The sequence below is a fragment of the Stomoxys calcitrans genome, chromosome 1 (genome assembly GCF_963082655.1).
Source record: "Stomoxys calcitrans chromosome 1, idStoCalc2.1, whole genome shotgun sequence".
In the NCBI taxonomy this organism is placed as follows: Eukaryota; Metazoa; Arthropoda; class Insecta; order Diptera; family Muscidae; genus Stomoxys; species Stomoxys calcitrans.
Genome location: NC_081552.1, coordinates 71,880,461 through 71,904,830, shown reverse-complemented (window position 1 = coordinate 71,904,830; position 24,370 = coordinate 71,880,461). Strand labels below are relative to the sequence as shown.

At 37.4% G+C, this 24,370-nt stretch overlaps 1 protein-coding gene across 4 annotated transcripts in view; it reads right to left on the bottom strand.

Annotated features, from left to right (window-relative positions):
- The window catches only part of LOC106090085 (uncharacterized), a 503,676-nt gene that overhangs the window by 451,495 nt on the left and 27,811 nt on the right, over positions 1-24,370 (bottom strand). For all 4 annotated transcript variants that reach the window (XM_059363743.1, XM_059363736.1, XM_059363740.1 and 1 more), the window contains exon 2: positions 18,160-18,645. The gene's annotated coding sequence lies outside the window, so the exon portion shown is untranslated. The remainder of the gene's footprint in view (positions 1-18,159; positions 18,646-24,370) is intronic.

Sequence of the window (24,370 nt, the reverse complement as noted above, 5' to 3'; positions counted from 1 at the left end):
CTGTGGCGAGAATGGTTCAAATCGGTCCATAACCTGACATAGCTGTCATATAAACCGATCTTGGGTCTTGACTTCTTGAGTCTGTAGAGGGTACAATTCCTATCCGATGTGAATGAATTTTTGCACGAAGTATTTTGTTATGATATCCAACAACTGTGCCAAGTATGGTTCAAATCGGTCCATAACCTGACTTCTTGACTTCTTCGTCTTGACTTCTTGAGTCTCTAGAGGGTACAATTCTTATCCGATTTGAATGAATTTTTGCATGACGCATTTTGTTATGATATCCAACAACTGTGGCGAGAATGGTTCAAATCGGTCCATAACCTGACATAGCTGTCATATAAACCGATCTTGGGTCTTGACTTCTTGAGCCTCTAGAGGTCGCAATAATTATCCGATTTGCCTGAAATTTTGGATCCTCTCATGACCATCAACAAACGTGTTTATTATAGTCTGAATCGGTATATAGCCCGATACAGATCTCATATAAATCGATCTCTCTTTTTTACTTCTTGAGCCCCCAAAGGGCGCAATTCTTATTCGAATTGGCTGACATTTTACACAGGTCTCCAACATATAATATAATTGTGTTCCAAACCGGACCATATCTTGCTATCGCTCTAATAGCAGAGCAAATCTTTTCTTATATCCTTTTTTGCCTAAGAAGAGATGCCGGGAAAAGAACTCGACAAATGCGATCCATGGTGGAAGGTATATAAGATTCGGCCCGGCCGAACTTAGCACACTTTTACTTGTTTCCGTTTCAATGTTGGGTTTTTTATTAAACCCTTAATTTTTACCATTTTTCCATATTACCGTACATTTACCTTTAGCCGCCAGTGGTTTTTGGACGTGAGTCCTCTTGTTTGCTAGTCAGTTGCGCTACCAACTCAGCCAACCACTTGTTTACAATGTGCGCGGCTAAGGCAAGCAAAAACAATTGTCTACTTTTAGAACAAACAGCATAGTCTTTTGCTCCCATTGACACTGCTTAGTTTTTGCCTACTCTTGGAAAGTATTGATGAATTTAAATTTACTCCTTGTGCATGGGTTGTAATCACACTCAACATAACATTCATATGCTTGAAACACGCTACAGCCTTAAAAAATTTAAATATTGAGCTGAAATTTTGCACAGATCCGAATTTTGTCCATAGGCATGTTAAGTTCTAACATGGGCCAAATTGGATCGTATTTGGATATAGCCATATAGACCGATCTTCTGATTTAGGGGTTTGAGCCCATAAAACACGCATTTATTTTACGATTATGCTGAAATTTGATACAGTCAGCTTTTTTAAGCCTACCATAATCCCACCCGAATTTGGTCTAGATAGAATTATATTTTGATATAGCTGCCATATAGACCGATCTGCCCATTTAGGGTCTTGACGCCATAAAAGCTGCAATTATTATCCGATTTCGATGAAATTTGAAACTGTGAGCTTTTTTAAGCTTTCCAAAATCTGACTCAAATATGGTTAAGATCGGACCATAGTTAGATATAACTGTCATATAGGCCGATATGCCGATTTAGGGTCTTAAGGCCACAAATGCCGCATTTATTGTCCGATTTCGCCGAAATTTGAAACTGTGAGCTTTTTTAAGCTTCCCAAAATCTGACTCAAATATGGTTAAGATCGGACAATAGTTAGATATAACTGTCATATAGACCGATATGCCGATTAAGGGTCTTAAGGCCACAAATGCCGCATTTATTATCCGATTTCGCCGAAATTTGAAACTGTGAGCTTTTTTAAGCTTCCCAAAATCTGACTCAAATATGTTTAAAATCGGACTATATTGGATATAACTGTCATATAGACCGATATGCCGATTTAGGGTCTTAAGGCTACAAATGCCGCATTTATTATCCGATTTCGCTGAAATTTGAAACTGTAAGCTTCTATATTTAAATTTGAACCGATTTTGATAAAATCGTTCACAAGTGTTGGGCTACTATGGCCTTATAAGACCATATCGGATGAAAGATATATATGGGAGCTATATTTAAATCTGAACCGATTTTGATGAAATTGTTGGCACGTATTAAAACCTCAAAAAGAGCACTTCATGTCAAATTTTGTAAAGATCGAATAAAAATTGCGGCTTCTACAACTTTAAAGGGGAAAATCGGATTAACGATATATATGGGAGCTATAACAACATCTGAACCTGTTTTATCCAATGTCAATAGCGAATGTCCTTAGACCAAACAAGCAAGAGCGTGCTAAGTTCGTCCGGGGCGAATCTTATATACCCTTCACCATGGATCGCATATGTCTAGTTCTATGCGCGGTATCTCTTTTTAAGCAAACATAGAATATTAAGTAAGAACTGTTATGCTATTGGAGCTATATCAAGTTATAGTCCGATTCGGACCATAAATGCATGCTGTTTATTGTAGAAGTCATTGTGAAATATTTCAGTTCATTCGGATAAGAATTGCGCCTTGTAGGGGCTCAAGAAGCAAAATCGGGAGAGGTTTATATGGGAGCTGTATCAAGCTATTGATCGATTCAGACCATATTAGACACGCATGTTGAAAGTCATGAGAGAAGCGGTTGTACAAAATTTCTGCCAAATCGGGTGACAATTGCGCCCTCTAAAGGCTCAAGAGGTCAAGATCCCAGATCGGTTTATATGACAGCTATATCAGGTTATATACCGATTTGCGCCATACTTAGAACAGCTATTGGAAGTCATAACAAAAAAACCTCATGCAATATTTCATTTAAGTGGGATGAGAATTGCGCGCTCCATTGGCTCAAGAAGTCCAGATCCAAGATCGGTTTATATGACAGCTATACCAGATTATGAACCGATTTAAATCATACTTAGTACAGTTGTTGAAAGTGAAACCAAAACACTACCTGCAAAATTTAAGTCAAATCGGATGAGAATTTCGCGCTCTAGAGGCTCAAGAAGTCAAGACCCAAGATCGGTTTATATGGCAGCTATATGAAAACATGGACCGATTTAAACCATACCTAGTTTTTGGAAGTGATACCAAAACACCATGTGCAAAATTCAAGCCAAATCGGATGAGAATTGCGCGCTCTAGAGTCTCAAGAAGTCAAGACCCAAGATCGGTTTATATGGCACCTATATCAAAACATGGACCGATTTGGCCCATTTACAATCCCAACCGACCTACACTAATAAAAAGTATTTGTGCAAAATTTCAAGCGGCTAGCTTTACTTCTTCGAAAGTTTGTGTGCTTTCGACAGACAGACGGACGGACGGACTGACGGACGGACTCGGCTAGATCAACTTAAAGTAACGATCAAGAATATATATACTTAATGGTGTCTGAGAAGCGTATTTCGAGGTGTTACAAACAGAATGACGAAATAAGTATACCCGCATCCTATGGTGGAGGGTATTAAAAAAATACCTGTGCAATATTTTATGAAAATCAGGTAATAAAGGTGACCTGTACCTTGATTGCAAAAATACATGGACAGATAGACAGACAGACAGCCGGCCAGACGGACAATATACCAATTCTAAGCCGATCGGTCTTCTCCTTCTTAGCATTGCAAACAAATGCACAAAGTTATAATACCCTGTGCCACCATGGTGGTGTAGGGTATAAAATGCAAACTAAAGAGACAAATGTACTACAGCGCATTCATTTAGACATATTCTGAGAAGTTGTCATGGAATGACTAGTAGCACTTGCATTGGCTGACAATGAGCAAAGAGCTTCTTCAAACCAAGGGAAAGCCTGTCATGCTCTGCTTTATATAGGGCGGGGAAACGAAGTGAAATTTCATTTTATTTTATTAATTTTTATACCCACCACCGAAGGATGGGGGTATATTAATTTTGTTATACCGTTTGCAACACATCGAAATATCCATTTTCGACCATATATATATATGTACATATATATTCTTGATCACCGTAAAAATCTAAGACGATCTAGCCGTGTCTGTCCATCTGTTCGTCTGTCTGTTGAAATCACGCTTCAGTCTTTAAACATAGAGATATTGAGCTGAAACTTTGCAGATTCTTTTTTTTATCCATAAGCAGCTTAAATTCGAAGATGGGCTGTATCGGACTATATTTTGTTATAGCCCCTATATAGACCGATCCGACGATTTAGGGTCTGACGCCCATAAAAGCCACATTTATTGTGCGATTTTGCTGAAATTTGGGACAGTGAGTTGTGTTAAGCAAGTCGACATCCTTCTTCAATTTAGCCATATCGGTCCAGATTTGGATTTGGTCATATAGACCGATCCTCAGATTTAAATTCTTGGGCCCATAAAAGGCGCATTTATTGTCCGATGTCGCTGAAATTTGGGACAGTGAGTTGTGTTAGGGCCTTAGATATCCTTCTTCAATTTGGCTCAGATCGGTCCAGGTATGGATATAGCTGCCATATATAGACCGATCTCTCGATTTGAAGTTTTGAGCCCATAAAAGGCGCATTGGGACAGTGGGTTAAGTTAGGCCCCTCGACATCTTTCTGCAATATGGCCCAGATCGGTCCAGATTTCGCTATAGCTGCCATATAGACCGATCTTTCGATTCATGGTTATGGGCCCATAAAAGGAGCATTTATTGTCCGATTTCACGGAAATTTGGGACAGTGTTTGCGTTAGGCCCTTCGACATTCCTCTTCAATTTGGCCCAGATCGGTTCAGTTTTGGCCTCATAAAAACCACATTTATGAAAAAGTGATTTATGTTAGGCTTTTCGACATCCGTGTCGTGTATGTTTACTAAAACGACCAATTTTTTGTTCTTCAAAATTGAACAATGACATGTACTTGAACAATGACCACTCAATATCCGTGTCAATATTCAAATCGGTCCATATTTCGATGTAGCTGCTATGGGGGCATAAATTTTGCATTTTTCACCGGATTAAAACGAAAGGTGGTTTACATATAAACCCGAGGTGGTGGGTATCTAAAGTTCGACCCGGCCAAACTTAACGCCTTTTTACTTGTTTTACTTCCTTATATCTGTAAATTCAAATTTTGCCCATGAACATTCCGCTAAGAAACAGGGGAAATCAGGGAAAACTTCTCACATATCATCGAGTGCAGTCCGATTCAGGTTTAAGATCAATGATAAGGGACCTTCTTTTTATAGCCGAGTTCGAACGGCATGCCACAGTGCGACACCTCTTTGGGAGTGGAGTTTTACATGGCATAGTACCTCACAAACGTTGCCAGCATTAGGAGGAGAAAACCACCACTGAAAATTTTTTCTGATGGTCTCGCCAGGTTTCGAACCCAGGTCATAGGCGGACATGCTAACCTCTGCGCTACGGTGGCCTCCACCGTACACAAAACCAGTCTAGTAAATATTTTTCAAAATTATTTCGAAGCATTAAGTAATTTTTCGTTTTCAATACATATAAATGTGCCGATTTTTGCAGATATTATAAGCGTAACTGAGTTGCCAGAGGATAACACCGGTTGATTGATGAAAAAAGTCTACATCAACAACCACTGGGGCCTATTGCATACCATGCCTCTTACAGATGTTTATCTCAATTTTTTCTTGCAAATATTTCATTCAAGAAGTTTTTGAATTTTCCCTCGTGGTTTTTTTTTAATCAACGCTGAAGAAAGGAAAAAAATATCATTGCCTGCTACTTAAACACGCCTCATATTCTGCACAAGCATTCGACGACTTGTACTGACCCAGTTTAAAGCAAGTGTAACGAATTGGCCAACGCCAACAGGTATGAAATTGTTTCATTTTGTTTGTTGGAGATTTTGCGCCTAATGTTTTTCCTGCTGTCTGGGTGCAACAAGCAATTCTCAGATACGGAAAATGCCCCTCCATAAAATTGAGACAGCGACACTTGTTGCCTATTATATTTATGAATTGGGGATTTTTTTCAATTATGCCAAAGGGCTGGAGTTATTATTAATTTTTTTTTTTATTTTTTATTTGCTTGGTTGCGACTTAATTTATGTGCATAAAATTATGCTGAAGAAAATAATGACTCTTTATAATCAATTTGGAGGAGAAAATTTCCTTGAAGCAAAACAACACCAAAATAACCCCCGAGATTGTGTGAAAGAGGTGGAGTTGCTTTTATTTTAAAGCGTAACACTGATAGGCGTCTATGTGCCCTAAAGCCATTGTTGAAGAATGCGTAGGTGATTACAAGATAATATATTGTCTCGTACGTTTTGAGCAAAGGCACCATGTTTTCCAAAGTGGAACAGACATTTTCCCAAGGTATTGGACACAACAAAATTAACATATGCGATTTGGGTTAGGGAAAATTCAAAATAGTATCATGTGGGACTTTGGTATGGAGTCGCACTACATGCGTATAATTTGATGGAATTGTCTTGAGACTTATATACACATCTTCTAAAATTTTTTCAATGGTTAAAATCATGTGAATGATATAAAAAAGCCAGTTTTTAACAAATTTTATCCAATTGACTTGGCAGATCCGTAGCTTAAATGAGACTGATGGGGACCGGATACATCCTTTGTATACACACTAAAAATTTTTGTGTGTCCTAATTTTAAAGATTCGACCCAAAGATTAGCAAACTTAATTTACGTGTAGTACAACGATTGCATATGCAACAACGAAAAAACCTTATGCAGTCTCTCCGCAAATAGGGAGGCTGCATGAAAACCAAAAATGTTTTCAAAATTATTGCTGACATTTCTCTTCGAAGTTAGTATGAGCAATAGTGTTTACTCATTTGGACCATGGGCTTAGACAAAAGCTCATAATATTGATGAAGGGGGAGAATCCCAGAAACAGCAGTCAGGTTAAACTTTCGACCAAAATGTTTAAAAACATTTTTGATATAAAACCAAATATTGATTTTATTAATAAATAAAATCACCCACCGTTGTCAACTTATAAATAAATTGGACATTGCACTATGGGCGGAAATTGAAAATTTGCGGCCAAAATTGTTTCCAATCAAACCAGCATTTCCAAACTCTGTAAATTGGGATTTCTTATCATAAAACATTTCACTTATGTTTTTTGGAAAAAAAAAATCGGTTCAGACTTCGATATAGCTCCCATATAATCTAATGTTTGAAGATTATTTCATGCAAATGTTGACCGTGACTGCGACTCAAATGGTCGATCACTTAGGCCAATTTTGGCATACTCTTTCCAACATTTCGGCCGGTATCTCACGAATGAATGCTTCAATGTTGTCTTCCAATGCGTCCATTGAAGCGAGCTTGTCTATATAGACATGTGCTTTAACGTAGCCCCACAAAAAAAGGCTAAAGGCGTTAAATCGGATGATCTTGGCGGCCAATTGACCTGTCCCGAACGTGAAATAAAATTTTCACCGTACTCGCCTCTCAATAAGTCCATTGTTACGCGTGCTGTGTGGCATGTGGCATCGTCTTGTTGAAACCACATATCATGCAAGTCAAGCTCATGCATTTTGGGCAAAAAAAAGTAGATATTATCTCACGATAGCGCTCACTATTCACAATTACGTTACGATTCGCATCATCGTTGAAGTAGTACGGTCCAATGATGCCAACAGCCCATAAACCGCACCAAACTGTGACTTTTTCTGGGTGCATTGGTTGCTTTTGCAATACTTCTGGCTGAGCTTCAATCCAGAATCGACAATTCTGCTTATTTACGTACTCATTGAGCCAAAAATAAGCTTCGTCGCTGAACACAATTTTAGCGCGTTGAACATCCTAACAGAGCACGCATTTTGATAATAAAATTCAATAATTTGCGTTAAAATACAATAATTTACGTCTTGTTATTAAAGACAAAAATCTTAAATGATGTTCAAAATATCATGGAAATTTAGGAAATTTACCTTAGGACAAGACAGCAGTGAGCCGTGATAAAAGATGCAAAATAGCCTTACAAATAGGAGCATCTTTAAATGATAAATTTTTTGGTTAGGATACTAAAATTAAAAAAAAATTTAAAAAAATGATAATTGGTCAGTCATCTATGAAGTTAAATAAGAATCAATCAGCGATCAAAATTTGGAATGTATGGTCAAGTTCGCATTACTTTAAAGTTTTGGTTCTTTGGCTCGTTTTCATTGCTAAAATCATACGAAAAATCTTAAATTTTGGGCCAACTGTTCCTGTCAGTGTACTATTCATTGTACAAGCGTAAAAGTGTGATGGCATTATAGTTGGCTTGGATATCACAACCGGCTATTGTAGGCCAACCCAAAAACCTTAAAGTGAACAAACAGTTTCTTGGCAGATTGATCTTCAAGTTTAAGCTCAATGATAAAGGGCCTCCTTTTATAGCCGAGTCGGAACGGAGTGCTGCATTGCGACATATATTTTTGGAAAAGTTTTTACATTCCTATTGGTTCTACCAGGAATAGTGATACCTTTAATCAAAAAGCGGATCAGGCAGAAGTATTGAATTGTTGGTGAACTTTTGAAGCGCCGTCCACCAGACCACAATACCATATAGCATTAATACATCTGACAACTATAGTATATACCCAGGGCATGATGCGCGAATTAAACCCCCCAACTTTTGCCAATGGCTCTCTTGCAGGGCTATAGGGCAAGAGTTACCTTTCTTGCTCTTCCTAAGAGGTTCGATTTGAAGCTTCATTTTCTGTCCAGCAATATACCAGTTATAATGCCCTTTCAGTAAATGGAACAACTAGTACTGCCAAGTTATAGGGCAAGATTTGCCTTACTTATTTTTTTTTCAATAGCTTCGTTTGGAAGCTTCATTTTAAGTTCAGCAAAGTACCCAGTAATTTTGCGCTTTCAGTAAATGGAACATTCACTTCTGTCAAGGAGACAGATGACACTGAAGGTAACTTGTATCTCCTGCTGAAAAGAACTACTTCTGTCATACACAGATTAACACCTAGTCTACTTTCGGTAACCCACTTTGCTGTCGCATGTAGAGCTTCCTGCAGTTTAGCTCTAAGAAGCTTTCTCCTAACCGTAATAGCAACGTCATCAGCACACACGATCACTTTACACTTTTCCTTCCTGAGACAATAATAAGTTGCCATATACCAGCCATACACCTCTACTATCCCATCTTTGCAGATCTACAGTTCCCAAGAATGCCGTAATACATATTTTAGTAAGCAAGCTATTAATATTCTTTCTTACAGGAGTTTAGATGCCTTGAAACTCCAACTCCTTCATGATTGACGCCGGTTTTACACCTTCACCATCAATGATACCATTGTATATTGCCTCCTATGTAGGGCTGTTTCAGTGCACTTGCCCTTACTATATGCATGCTGTTGCCGAGCAGGCGATCTCTAAGAATCTCTGCTCTAAGATATGTTTCTATCAACCTCTCTAGAGTCTTCAGCATAGAGGATGACAGAGTAATAGAACGAATATCTTTCGCCTTCGTGTAGTTAGGTTTACCTGCTTTTGGAATGAAAATGACATTTGTGTTCCTTCATCCCACAGGTATATACGACATAATGACACATGCAGAGTATATCTCCCTAAGCCAAGGAGCCGGCCTATCGAACACAGCTTGTATATGTGTATCAACGGGTTGTTCTAGTGTTTCCTAGACTAGACATTGTCCATACATTCCCTGACTTCTGAGTATATCCCACCGTAAAAGGTTTCAGGATTGGATCTTTCTTGCCTGGGGACCTCAGAGCTGCAGAATTTCAATCAGTATTTGTTCTGAGACTTTCTCAGTCCACCCTTGTATTTTCTTAACTTAGCCTTATAGACATCTCAATCGTGTGGTGCCCTTGTGGCTTCCGCCCTGTTGAAGAGTTTTCTGCTGCCCTCCCTTAGACCAACCAGTTCTGGGGTCCGCCATGGCGGTCGTTGTTTGTCCTTTAGCTTGGCACCGACATGCTGACACAAGCGAGAGTCCTAATCCGCCTTTCTTCTGTTTAGCCGAGGGACCACATCTGTGGCATCCTCTCCAAGGCTGTAAATAATATAAAGATGATCAGAGAAGTTGTGGTCATCCAACACTTCCCAGTTGCATATCCATTCTCTTATAAGCTCTGATACAAAGGTAACATCTTGTACCACCTGCTTGTTCCATAGCTTACATTTGAATTAGAGAGCACTCATTGATATTAGATAAGCAAGCCGCAGATATTAGATAAGCAAGCCAGCAAAAAATGTGTCCTGTCTTGGAAACAATATGAAAATATTCTAGCATGCTAATGCGCATTTTGAATGCTCAATATGTGTGCATGGGACTATAATATAATGTAAAGTAATATTCTTTGTAGGGTTTGGACTTTTTTAGGTTTTTTTTTTTTGGTTGCGATCGGGCAATCCTTTCAAAAATTTAAAATCACCTCTTTCATTTTATTTAGTTTTCTCTCCTTCCTACAACCCATCATCATAAATTAAGCAGCAGTATTTTTCAGCAAACAACAGACTTTTCAGCAATCATACCGCTGGTCGGAAATTACAAACATTTAGCTACAACAGCAGAACTACTGCTGGAATAGCAGTGAAATTAACTACTAACAGCTAGCAGACAGTGTTTGCTGCTACCAGCAGGCTTTTTCCCATGAGTGTGGAATTTACAAATGAAGTCGAACCTGGAGACGATTATACTTACCTCAGCCTTGTTCGCCTTAGGTCACTATGGGATAGGGTATTCATTACAAGGATGTACTTGAGAGTGGGTCAATTTTTTTAATCGACATAGCGGTTATTAAAATCGGAATCAACGATGAATTCTAAGAAAATTTGCCTAAGAAACCATGGATCTAAGATCAAAATCCTGAGCAAGGTGTCATTTTATTTTCCTCTCGTTGGGGCACGTATGTTTTTGGCAGAGAACTGCAATGATCTGCTCAAATGTTAGTCTTGAGATAATGCAATGGGATTGGTCTTGTCATCGAGACCCCAATGAGGTGACTTCTTTAGAAACCTCTGCAGTCCAGTCTCCTGTCGGGTAGTGGAGCCTGTCACATCCACTTCACAGAGCAAGATTTCAATAGCAGACAATATGCTAGTACCATATTGAACCAATTCAGCTGTTGGATTTACGCTCCACTAGAAACATATGTATTTTAACATCCGTTGAAAGGCTCGTAGCCATGCAAATACATATGTATTAAAGGCCTGCAAGTGTGACATTTTTCTGTTTTAATGCCAACTGTCGAAAACATTTGCATTGCTACGATATGTGATCATCATCCAACATCATGCCATGAGGGCTGCGCGACAACTCAGTGCCATGTGCTGCAATGCCGAAAAACTCACAATGCCATTCAATGTTTTCACAGCAACATGGCATAGCTACAAACGAACATTTGACAAAATGGGTGAAGGAATAATGAAACCTTTATCCTAATTTTGTAATTAAGGATTTTTATGGTACTGCAAATAGCTGTTGAAAAGCAATTATATATTTTTGCAGTATTTATGGTACCATATTGATGTAGAATGTGTGCGAGTTTTGCGATCTATTGCAAATAGCCATGTATTTAAAAAACATTAGTAATTGTATTTTTAGACACGTTCTAAGTTAGCCTCTGTTCAATAAATTGATTTAAATAAAAATATTTAACCCATTGAAATCAACCCATCGATCGCATTGTTCGATTTTGATGAGATTTCATATATTTGCTAGTTACAACATTTATAGTATAAAAATTCTTTTAAATTTGTCAATCACTAAGTTTTTACTGCAAAAAATATTGTTTTAGCATTATATTAACAGTTATCGAACTTATCGCCATACCAATATCTTTTTTTAATTCAACAGCAAATGCCATTGGACAGTGAAATTTCACTTTAAGTCGAACTAGCCATGTCCGTTCGTCTGTCTGTCACGCTAACTTTCGAAGGAGTAAAGCTAGGCGCTTGAAATTTTGTACGCAATTCTGATCCGATTTGGCTGAAATTTTGCATGAGGTGTTTTGCTATGGCTTCCAATAACTGTGCTAAGTATGACGCAAGTCGGCACATAACCTGATATAGCTGCCATATAAACCGATCTGGGATCTTGAGCCCCTGAAGGGCGCAATTCTCATCTGATTTGGCAGAAATTTTGTACAACGGCTTCTCCCATGACCTTCAATATATGTGTTCAATGTGTTCAATGTGGTCAAAATCGATTCATAGCTTGATACAGCCCCCATATAAACCGATCTCCCGATTATGCTTCTTGTGTCCAAAAAAGGCGCAATTCTTATCCCAATGGGCTGAAATATTACCCAATGACTTCTACTACAGTCTTTAACATTCAATTCATTACTGGTCCAAATCGGACTACGACTTGATAAATAGCATAACAATTCATATCCATTATTGTTTGTTTGCCTAAAAAGAGACACCGCGCAAAGAACTCGACAAATGCGATCCATGGTGGAGGGTGTATAAGATTCGGACCGGCCGAACTTAGCACGCTCTTACTTGTTATTCTTGCAACCGTTCGTTTGAAATATCCCATGACAACAAAACACTTTTCACGGCATGCTGTTTTGTTTATGATCTACCTGGGATGATCGTCACCTACACGTCGCTGTTATTGCATGCAATGCCGCTCTTGGACTTGGCTGCATGCATTTGTAAGTGTAGTATGCAGTTGGGATGGCCTGTGGTCTGTTGTTTACTTTGCATGGCATGACCTAACAGGACACTGGCATGCTGTCACACAGCTGTCAAGCGATCGTTCAATTCGGCTTGTGCAGACCTTTAATATCTTTCTATTACGGGGCGAAGAGATATTCTTGCGAAGAATTTTGAGATGTTTTTACTCTTCTCAACGGTACAAATAACGGTTCTACTATAGACGAGTTTTTCTTCTTTTCAAAGTTTGCAACTGAGCAGTATTTTCAAATACAATTACCCTTTTCTATTTCAAAAAAAAACTCAACCTTTAAACCATCTTCTCTTCTTGTAAGCTTGTTCAAAAATGCCTTAATTTTGTTGTTTTCTTCACCTGTGAAAAGTTCGTTTTGCAATATTTCTACTCCTTACAGTAAACGCATAGAGTTTTAAAGTAGTGGAAGAAAAAACACTTAAAGAAGTACCTTGTGTGAATGTAAGTTAACACATTGTTCTTTACTCAGATGACGATAGGCATCTAGTTCACTGCTATGATTTATGTTTAGGAGGTAGAACAAAAGAACCCCACCAAAACGTCAACCTTAGTGTACCACATAAGATTTGGGTACCCTTACTTCCCTCATCCATGATGGAGTTTATTTTATATTAGCTAATAGCTTGCTGGATACGAGCAATGGCTTTTCTTGAGGCCTCTTAATTTTTATGATGGCACAAAAAAAAACAAAATAGTTCATGCTTCGTTGAATTTCAAGTAACAACCACCAACGCCACCTGTGCCACTTGGTTACGAGCTGATGGTTCAGTGTTCATTCACTCTTCCACAAATCCATTCATTACACGAGAAACCGAAAAAAAACATACATGTAGCGGCAAGCACAAATAAAGTTAACGCCAATGTCAAGGTTGTTCACAGTACATCACCGCGACAGACAGACAGACAAACAGGCAGTCGGACGGAAAAAAAAATAGTCACGGACACCTCGACCGATGGAAAGAGGTGCAAAAGATAGCAGAGCAAAATGCATTGAGGGTTTAATGCATGTGCGGTAAAAAAAGCGTTTATAAATTTTGTTGGAAAAATTTAAAAAAAATTACAAAATTATGCTAATAGTCAATGCACAATTAAAAACAAAAATTTTTTTTGAATTTCAACTTGGGTGGACCACAAAAAAAGTTAATTTAAGGCTAAAGATGCACTCATTCTATGTACATGGGGGAAAAAGAAAGCCATGAGAAAAACTGAAAAGCTGATGTGAACTTTGAGGTAGATAAAATCAAAGCGTAGAAAATGTGATAGAGCCCATCACCATGAATTCTGCTATAAATGCGCACATAAAAACAAATTTAGTTAAAGTGCATAATCTGACTCTAGCTACCGAATTTCTGCTCAATCACGCAAAAATTTAAGCTTCTAGGAACCTAACAAAGATAATCGGGAATTCGGTTTATATAGGAGACATATCAGGTTAAAGACCGACAAATGTTGGAAGTCGTTATAGAACACTACATGCCAAATTTTAGCCTAGTCGGGCAAAAATTGTGGCTTTCAGGGGCTCGAGACTAGAGATGTGCACGTGAGCGATTTTTCACTCACGCTCACGAGACAAAAGTTTTACTCACGCACGACGAAAAACAATATTCTTGTGCAAATGTAGTCGAAAAAGTAGTACTCTGCTTAAAGTGAGGACAATGGCATAAACAAATTATATTAGCAACCCTTGAAACCATTATGGCTACCATTGCTGGCATAATTTTTCTCTGTTTCATTGGTTTAAATGGTTAGTATTTTTTATTTATTTGCGAAAAAATATATAAAACAATAAGTGCAGATAAAACAAGCTAAAAGGCGTTAAGTTCGGGAGGGCCGAACTTTGGATACCCACCACCTCGGGTATATATGTAAACCACCTTTCGTCATAATCCGGTGAAAAAACATAATTATTGCCCCCATAGAAGCTTTATCGAAATATGGTCCGATTTGGACCAAATTCAACACGGACATTGAGTGGTCTAATAAATACAAGTCATTGTTCAATTTTGTATAACAAAATATTGGTTTTTTTGGAAGCTGTACTCAAATAAAGACATATCTGAAGCATATACGACACGAATGTCGAAAAGCCTAATGTTAGTCACTGTGTCAAATTTCGGCGACATCGGCCAATATATGCGCCTTTTATGAACCCAAGACCTTAAATCGAGAGATCGATCTGGACCGATCTGAGCCAAATTGAAGAAGGATATCGAAGATCCCAACACTATTCACTAACCAAAATTTCGGCGACATCGGACGATAAATGCGCCATTTATGGGACGAAACGAGAGATCGGTCTATATGGCAACCAAATCTGGACCGATCCTGGCAAAATTGAATAAGAATGCCGAGTGGCCCAACACAGCGCACTGTCCCAAATTTCAGCAAAATCAGATAATAAATGTGGCTTTTATGGGCCTAAGACCTTAAACCGGCGGATCGGTTCATATGGGGGCTATATCAAGATATAGTCCGATATAGCCTATCTTCGAACTTAACCTGCTTAGGGACAAAAAAAGAATCTGTGCAAAGTTTCAGCACAGTATCTCTATTTTCAAATATTGTAGCTTGATTTCAACAGACAGACGGACATGGTTAGATCGTCTTAGATTTTTACGACGATTAAGAATATATTTAATCTATAGGGTCGAAAATGGAGATATCGATGTGTTGCAAACGGAATGACAAAATGAATATATCCCCATCCTTCGGCGGTGGGCATAAAAACGCGTTTTAGAATGGAAACAAAAACATTTGATTACTATTAAATTTCGCTCGGGAAACAATTAAAATTTTTATCGACTTTTACGTAAGCAGAATAGAATATCAACCCTAAGTCGTAATATATCGTGGTTCGTGATTTTCTTGTGAGTCGAATTTTAATTCAATCGCGCTCACGCACAATCATATGATTAGATTTGGATCTCACTCACGAACCTCGTGACTCACGCGGAACACTACTACTCACGTGCACACCTCTACTCCAGACATGACATCGCGAGGTCGGTTTATATTTGAGCAATAACAGGTTTATAACCGTGCAAAATTTTAGCGAAATTAGTAAAAAATTCCGGCTCCAAGGGGCTCAATATGTCAAATCGGGAGATTAGTTTATATGGGACCAGATTATTGACCAACTTGGGCCGTACTTAGCACAGTTGTTGATAAACGTAACAGAACACTACATGAAAATTTTGGCGAAATTGCGGCTTCCAAGGACTCAAGATGTCAAAACGAAGTACCGGTTTATATGGAAGCTATATCAGGTTATGGACCGATTTGGACCGTACTTGACATAATTATTGAAGGTCGTAACAGAAGACTACGTGCGAAATTGGGTAAAAAATGGAGCTTGTAAGGGCTCAAGAAGTCAAATCGGGAGATCGATTCCATATCCGTCCGTCCGCCTGTCCGTCCGTCTGTCCGCTTGAAGTTCGCACAAATACTTTTTATTAGCGTAGGTCGGTTGGAATTGTAAATGGGCCATATCAGTCCATATTTTGATGTAGCTGACGAATGAGCTGATCTTGGATCTTGAATTCTTGAGCCACTAGAGGGCACAATTCTTGTCCGATTTGGCTGAAAATTGGCATGACGTGTTTTGTTATGATTTCCAACTACCGTGCTAAGTATGGTTCAAATCCATCCATAACCTGATATAGCTGCCATATAAACCGGTCTGGGATCTTGACATCTTAAAATCAGAAAATGTCATTACCCATTCACCATAAATAACCTAACACAGATGCTAACTGAGGAGGGATTTGAAGCCGTCAGCTACGCAGCCGATTTTATCATCCTACTAAGGGATAAGGATCCGTATCAGCTATGCATAAAGACCTAAAGGGTCTTGAAGATGGATTACGACTGGGCTAGGCCAAGGGATTTTAATGTTAATCCAGAGAAAACTAAAATCTGCTAGTTCCAATTTGAACGACACTGGTTTTGACATAATGTGATTAATTTGTACATATGTATATCCGAGGTGGTGGTATTCAAAGTAAGATCCAGGGATCCCAAAGTCGACTTTCGACTAATCGATTAGTCGATTTTTTGTGTTAAAAAGTCGAAAATTCGAAATTGACTTTCAACGATTAAAAAGTTGAATAATCGCTTTGAAGTCGAAAGGAAAGCTGTACAGAGAAAAAAAGCTGCACAGAGATACAAATTTTGCTTTGCTTATGTTGCTGCCAAGTAAGAATTGTTTCTAATTTTTCTGAGATGCACTTGAGTACTTATTCCTCAAGTTCTACGATTCATCGCTCTTTGGTTTATTCTTGTTGCCATAAATATTTATTTGTAAATTGAATAATTATTTAAACATTTAAATGGTAGGTAAAACTTGGTAATAGCATTACATGGTTGAATCGATTTGATGATTTTCGGCAGCAGTATTCTGATGGTAAACAAAAAAATCGTGCTATATCCAAGCAAAATTTTAGTAATTACGTCCTTATAAGTATAAGATTAAGCATAATAGTTTGGCACAAATGTACCTTTTATCCATTAAGCGTTTTCGTTCGAGGATGGGCTGTATAGGACTATATCTTTTCATTGCACCCGTAATGACTGCATTCCAGATTTGAAATCTTCAGCTCCTTAAGGGCGCATTTAAAGTCCGAGATTAAATATTAAGCCTATAAAATGCGAATGTAGTCTATATGAGTTCAACTTTAGCTGTAGGTCCTATTCTAACGTACCCAATTTTCGGTATTTTTGCTCCGAAACCAAAATTTTTGTTCCAATTTGTCTAAAATTTAGCTCGGCATGGTAAAAGTAAATTCCAATCCATGGACGAATCGAACAATATTTTGAAGTAGCTCCCATATAAGGGTACCTTTCACAAATAGACATTTTTGTAGCGAATTTAGCGAAGTCTAGATAGAATAGAAAGTCATTGATAGAATAGAGATAATTTTGTGTTTCTTTTGGGCTTTATAGAGGAAGTAGTAGAGAATAAAAGTTCGTTAATCATATGTGCAATACGCAAAATGTGATGTTCTACTTGGGTTTTAACATTCAGAGTAACACTAGTTGAAAGTCGGCTAGGTTATATAGACCATTTAAAGCTTTTATTCAATTACAAAAAAGGGGAAAGTAAACGGGAATGTGGAAACTTCTGCAAAAAGCCATATTGGCTTTAAAATAGCATTTACAATTCCTCCTAACAACTCCCCTTTATGGAAATACAAAGAAGAAAAGTCCACGAAGACTTATAGGAATTATTTAGAAAATTTTGGACATTTTCGACAATAAGTCAAAAGTCGACTTCTATGAAATCGAAAAGTCAAATAGTCGAAAAATCGACTTTTGTTATTTTGATAAAAGTCGAAAAGTCGACTTTTCGTCCCAACTTGGCATCCCTAGTTAGGTCCGGCCGAACTTATTGCATTTGTACTCGTTTAATCTATGAATAGAAACAGCCTTAATTGAAACTCCTTAAAAATATTTCACAATAAATCACTTAAACTTAACTTTACGGGTAGGTTGCACAAGTATATGACTTCACTTTTAAATTGTAATCAAATGAAATCATTTTTCACATAACAGCAACATTATGGTAGACAATAAATAACAATAATAACGTCATCATCAGCAAGAAATAAATAAATTCCACTTACCCCTTTATAATGAAGGAAAATTCGCAATTTGAAAAATTCGCAATATTTTAGAAATCAAATGAAAATTTGCAGCAACAAAAAATGTGATTGCGGTGGCTGTCTTAACGGTCTTGTCTTTAGTGTGTGGTAATGTAACATCCATCCATAATTTTGTTGGGTCGAGAGCGGAGTTGCTTAAATTCGCTGATTGGCTGTAACGGCTGGATGTCTGAATGTCTGGATTGACTTGATTGTTTGGATAGTTAGGTTTTTCCTTGTCTCAGCATACAAGGAAAATTGTAGCCAGCCTTATAAACGCTTCCTTGTTTGTACGAGTTGTAGCCAAATATCCAATGGATGTCTGATGTATAAGGTTGACTTTTCTTTTGTATTGTGGACTTTTTGTCTCTTAGCCTTTTGTGGTTATATGTAGGCCTTTATACACAATTTTTGATTTTTTTTCACTTGATTTTTAAGGATTTTATGTTTTGTTGTAAACAAAATAGCCTGAAAAAAATGTCACCGAAAAAAAAATCAATTTAAAAACTTGTTTGCTTCACTTCACTTTATAGACCTCCACATCCAATGCAGAGAGATTGGCATACAATTTTATCCGTCTGCTATGGGATAGATGGGTGGCTTTGATACGTTTTGCTCTCATAAGGTTTCTAGAAAAACTTGTTGGGTTATTGATATCTTTTTTTTTATTGTCGGGTTTTTATGGCTTATACTTTGTAATTCGCTTAACGAATATATTATTAATGGTTAAACACTTTGGAAAGGTTAAAACTTTGTTGTTTTCTTGGTTTTTTTTGTTTGAGAAAAATGTATGTCATTTTTGCTTTCAACTCTTGTTGAACACTATTCACTTTTATTTTCATTTAGTCAGTTTAGAAACAAAGTATATTTTTTCATACAATGAATTGGCAACCACACTTTAAGCACATTTTTGTTGTTGTTGTTATTTTGGAAATTTATTTGCTCTTTTACTACTGGTCACCATAATTAGTCATCATCATAATTGTGAGATTTCAAGTGTTTCTGTTTCTATTTTTTAAATGCAAAGCATGTTTGAGACACGAGCAAGTGAACAAATAAAACAATGAACAAAAATCTCCAGGCATTGTGGCTCATTTGAAAATTCAAATTTTTGTAATTTGCTTTCATGATGAAGCACTTTTAAATATTCTTATTGTTGGTATGTAGAGATTGAATCTGTTATGGTGGTCAGATTTTTGTCTGAAAAGATTATTTCCTTATTCGGGCATATAAGTTGTAGTAAATCTCAAGGTGTACTTGATTTTTTCGTTGTTTATTTCGTTATCTTCAAAGCCATTTAGTTTAGTGAAACTGGCGTCCAACGTGGGGAGATCATGAAAACGATTTTTAATGTATGGAAAGCGATTTTGTCTAAGATTTAGAAAAAGTGGGTGATTTAAATTAATAAAATTTTTGATCCTTCACATTTAAAGTTGTTTCTTTGTCGAATTGCCTACAACATTACGAGAGAAATTCTTACACCGGTATTCACAAAACTTAAAGGGGCATTAAAGTAGGTTTATTTGACAGTTCAATAAAGGAAATCTGTCAAATAAACCTACTTTGAAGCTGCATTTAGTTTTGTGAAAATGAACATTGATGTTAATTGAATTCATGCCTGTACATTTCTTGGCCTGCAAAGGTATAACAATAGAAAAGTTGATGGATTGATAAGCATTCAATGTCTTAGTGGAAAAAATGCATTTGTGAAAAACACTGATATTTGAATATAGTATGAAGAATTATTTGTGATTGCTCATGTGAACATTTAATATAAACTTGTAAATGTGCTTCAATGATTGATCATAAAATACATAACGCCTTCACACCCCAAAAAACATAAAATATTCACCTCTATAGAAATTTACATTGTTTGTGCAAATTTCTCCAATAACATTTCAATAAAGGAACAGCATGGAAGCATCTCAAATATGCCTACCTCTCCGCCACAGTGGCCTTCTGATGAAAATTGGAAAATTTATAAAATATCTATAATAACAAAGAGCAACGATGAAGCACTATTGAATATTCTCAATTACAGAGATTAAAATTAATTGGCATAATTGAGCTAATGTGGAGCGGTTTATGTTTGATATTAAAGTAAGTCGTAAGAATGAATCACTTGTTTTTATACTTATTTTATTTCTGGGGATTGTAATTGATTGCAAGAAAGGGTTAAGAGACAACAAGTAAAAGTGGCGCCCAACATTGGCAAGTTTACGGGCCGGTATTAAATAAATTTTAAAATAAATGTTTATTGAGCAGACATAGTAATTGGACATATCTCTAAATCAATGGGATTTTGCATTTCATATACACCATCGACATAAAAGGTCATCTAACAAGTATATCATTTTAATGTTTAACTATAGTTAAAAAAGGTGACATATAGAATCTTAAATACCAAGTAATTTTTATACCCACCTCCATAGGATGGCAGTTTACTAATCTAGTCATTTCCCATATAAACCGATCTCCCGATTTGACTTCTTGAGCCCATGGAAGCCAAAATTTTTGACGATTTGGCTGAAATTTTGCACATAGTGTTCTATTATGACTTCCAAAAACTGTGCCAAGTGCGGTCCAAATCGGTCAAGAACCCAATCTCCCGATCTGACTTCTCGAGCCCCTAGAAGCCTTAATTTTCATCCGATTTAGCTGATATTTTGTATATAGTGTTGTACTTTGACTTCCAATAACTGTGCCAAGTACGGTTAAAATCTGTGTATAACCTGATATAGCTCCCATATAAACCGATCTCCCGATTTATCTTCTAGAGCCTATGGAAGCCGCAATTTTCATCCGATATGGCTGAAATTTGTACATGGTGTTCTGTTATGACTCTCAACAACTTTGCCAAAGACAGCTCAAATCGGTCAAGAACATGATGTAGCTCCCATATAAACCGATTTTCCGACTTGACTTCTTGAGCCCTTACAAGCCGCGATTTTCATCCGATTTGGCTGAAATTTTGCATTTTGCGCCAAGTACGGTCCATTTCGGTCTATAACTAGATATAGCTCCCATATTTTAGAAGAATCCATGGTGGTGAGTTCCCAAGTTTCGGCGCGGCCGAACTTAGCTCGCTTTTACTTGTTCTGATTGACTTTGGGTTATCTTGACTACCCCCATCATCACAACTATGGTGTGATATCTTCCTAGGGTAGATATCTTTACCATCTATTATAGGTAATGAGTTAACATATGCCACGAGATTCACATGTCTTTATAGTGGTTGAGGCATTGGTCCAATAACCCACCTTTGTGGACACTAATATTAGTTCGGATTTCTGTGTTGGAACAAGGGTTCCCATATATTAAGGCGTACCGAAAAACATGCGATCTTACACTGTACGTCGAAAGCCGGACATCGTGTAGGCCAATTGAGATGTTGTGGAGTCGGAATGAAGTCCAGAAATTCCTTCAAAGAATTAAACATTAAATCGATAGCTTTGGCACATCATCTTACAGAGACTAAGAAGGCAATCTTGTAACAGATACAGATTAAATCCTTAGGATATTGCAAACAAGTTTTTCAACCCCACTGCTATCCGATTGAGGCGCCGACAAGAGTACCACAGAACCAATCCCTGATGAGGGTTGAATTTATGCCGCCTAGTCACAATGAGTTTATAACAGTTATTATGGCTGAAGAACAATAATGGAACAGAAGCCGACAGTTTGCAGCTGCACTACTACTGTGGTCAAAAAATGGTAAGACTTTGTACAAATTTTTAAAATTCTTTATTTAGTTTGACATCTATTTCGTCCCCCCAAAGTTATCCCACATCATAAAAAATGGTTCGATCTGGACCACATTCAGTTTCGTTCTAAATTTCAGCGAAATCGGGTAATAAGTGTGGCTTTTATGGGCTTAAGATCATAAATCGGCGGATCGGTCTTTATGGCAACTACATCTAAATATGGTTCGATATGGACTATATGTGGTTTGGATATCGACGGGTCTAATTAAACGCACTGTTCTAAATCACAGTGAGTTTGGACAAAAAATGCTCCTGTTGTGGGCTTAAGACCCTAAATCGTTAGATCGGTTTATATGGCACCTATATCTAAGTATGGTGCGATACAGACCAAATTTGATCTGAATATCGGAGGCCTTAGTATAACTCACTGTTCCAGATTTCAGCGAAATCGGTTTTTAAATGCGGATCTTAAAGGCTTAAGACTCTAAATCGACAGATCGGTCTATATGGCAGTTATATCCAAATATGATCCGGTTTGAACTATTCAAGAACTTAACCTGCGTATTGAAGAAATACTGATATGAGCAACAGTTCAGCTCAATATCTAAATTTTTGAAGGCTGTACCGTGATTACAACTGACGGACGGACAGACAAACGGACATCGTTAAATCGTCTTAGAATTTTACAACGATGCGAAATGCAAAGCAGCTTTCGACAGCCCTATATGTTCAAAGGTCTGAGTTTGGTTTCCCAGCAAAATTAAAAGGACTCTGCAGAATGGCTCTTGCTGATACACGTTGCTCAGTAAGAATAGGAAATAACCTCTCTGAATCATTTAATACCAAGCGAGGTTTAAGCCAGAGAGACAGCTTATCGTTCGATCTCTTATATTTACATCCCGCTGGAGAAAACGAGATACTACTCACAAGAGACCTCATACTTCTCGCCTATGCCGTTGATATAGATATTACGTGTGGGACACCATAAGTAGAACCTGCAGCCTTGGGCAAGAGTGAAAGGAAGTCTGTGAATGTGGATCTAATAGTAAATGGATATAAGACAAAGTGGATGATATCGATTCTCACAAATCCCAGTACACCCGAGCAGATAAAGAAAATTTTATATAAAATGAAGAATAATCGACCTCTATAAGCGTTTTGGATCGATAAAGGAGTGAAGCAGAGTTGAATCCTATTGTCGACGCTATTTCTGATTTTGTTGGACTCCGTCTTAGAAACAACTGAAATCCGACTTTCTTGGACACATCGACTACGCGGATGATATATGCCTCTTTGCACACCGCTTTGAACACATAAAGGCAAAATTGGAACGCTTGAATGAAAATGCTGCCAAAGTAACGCCTGATAAGAAACATAGCAAATACAAAGTTAATGAGGACAACGAATTTGAAACCGCTTACTATAAACGGCCATGTAGTTGAAAATGTTGACAACTTTTCCCATCGCAACAGCAAAATTACTAAGGACGGAGGATCAGAAGCAGACATCCGCGAACAAATCAACAAGGCTAGAAGCACCTTTCCTAAACTCAACAAAGTTTGGAGATGCCGTGACATTCCAGACATAATACAAAAGTCACAATCTTCAACAACAGTTTGAAATCTATCTTATTATATGACTGTACAACTTGAATCTTGCCATAGCTACCAGCAAAATCTGAGCAAACCGAATTTCAAATGAAGAATTACAACTAAGAACGAACACTACCCCTGTCGGTGTATTGGGTTTCCCAAAAAGTAATTGCGGATTTTTTAAAAGAAAGTAAATGCATTTTTAATAAATCTTAGAATGAACTTTAATCAAATATACTTTTTTTACACTTTTTTTCTAAAGCAAGCTAAAAGTAACAGCTGATAACTGGCAGATGAAAGAATGCAATTACAGAGTCACAAGCTATGTAAAATTTTGTCAACGCCGACTATATGAAAAATCCGCAATTACTTTTTGGGCAACCCAATAGAAATTCGGAAGAGAAAATGGTTTTGGCTGGGTCATATCCTAGTGTAAATCGGGCGAATTTTATATATGGGAGCTATATCTAAATCTGAACCGATTTTTGCCAAAACTAATAGCACTTGTCTTTGGGCTAAAGAAAAGTTATATATGGAAATTTTCGTGATGATTTGATAACAAATGCGATCTCCACCTTAGTTGCAAAAAAAAAAGACAGACGGAATGCCAGCAAAGAAAGTATAAGCGGAAAGACGGATATTGCTAAGCCGAAACAGCAGAAATTTCTGAGTCGAACTGCACATTTTATCACAGACATAGTAGCGGTGCATCTGCAGTTTAGGGTTTTGTCATAAATTCCATAAAAAAGTATACTTGGTTTAACAGTTTCATGCTAGGACCTTAAATACTCAACTGGATTCCTGAGAAAACACTTGAAAGCACTGAAAAGCGGCACCTTCACCGATCGCCATAATATTTCGCATTTGCTTAATGGAATAAAAAGATTAAAAATGGAG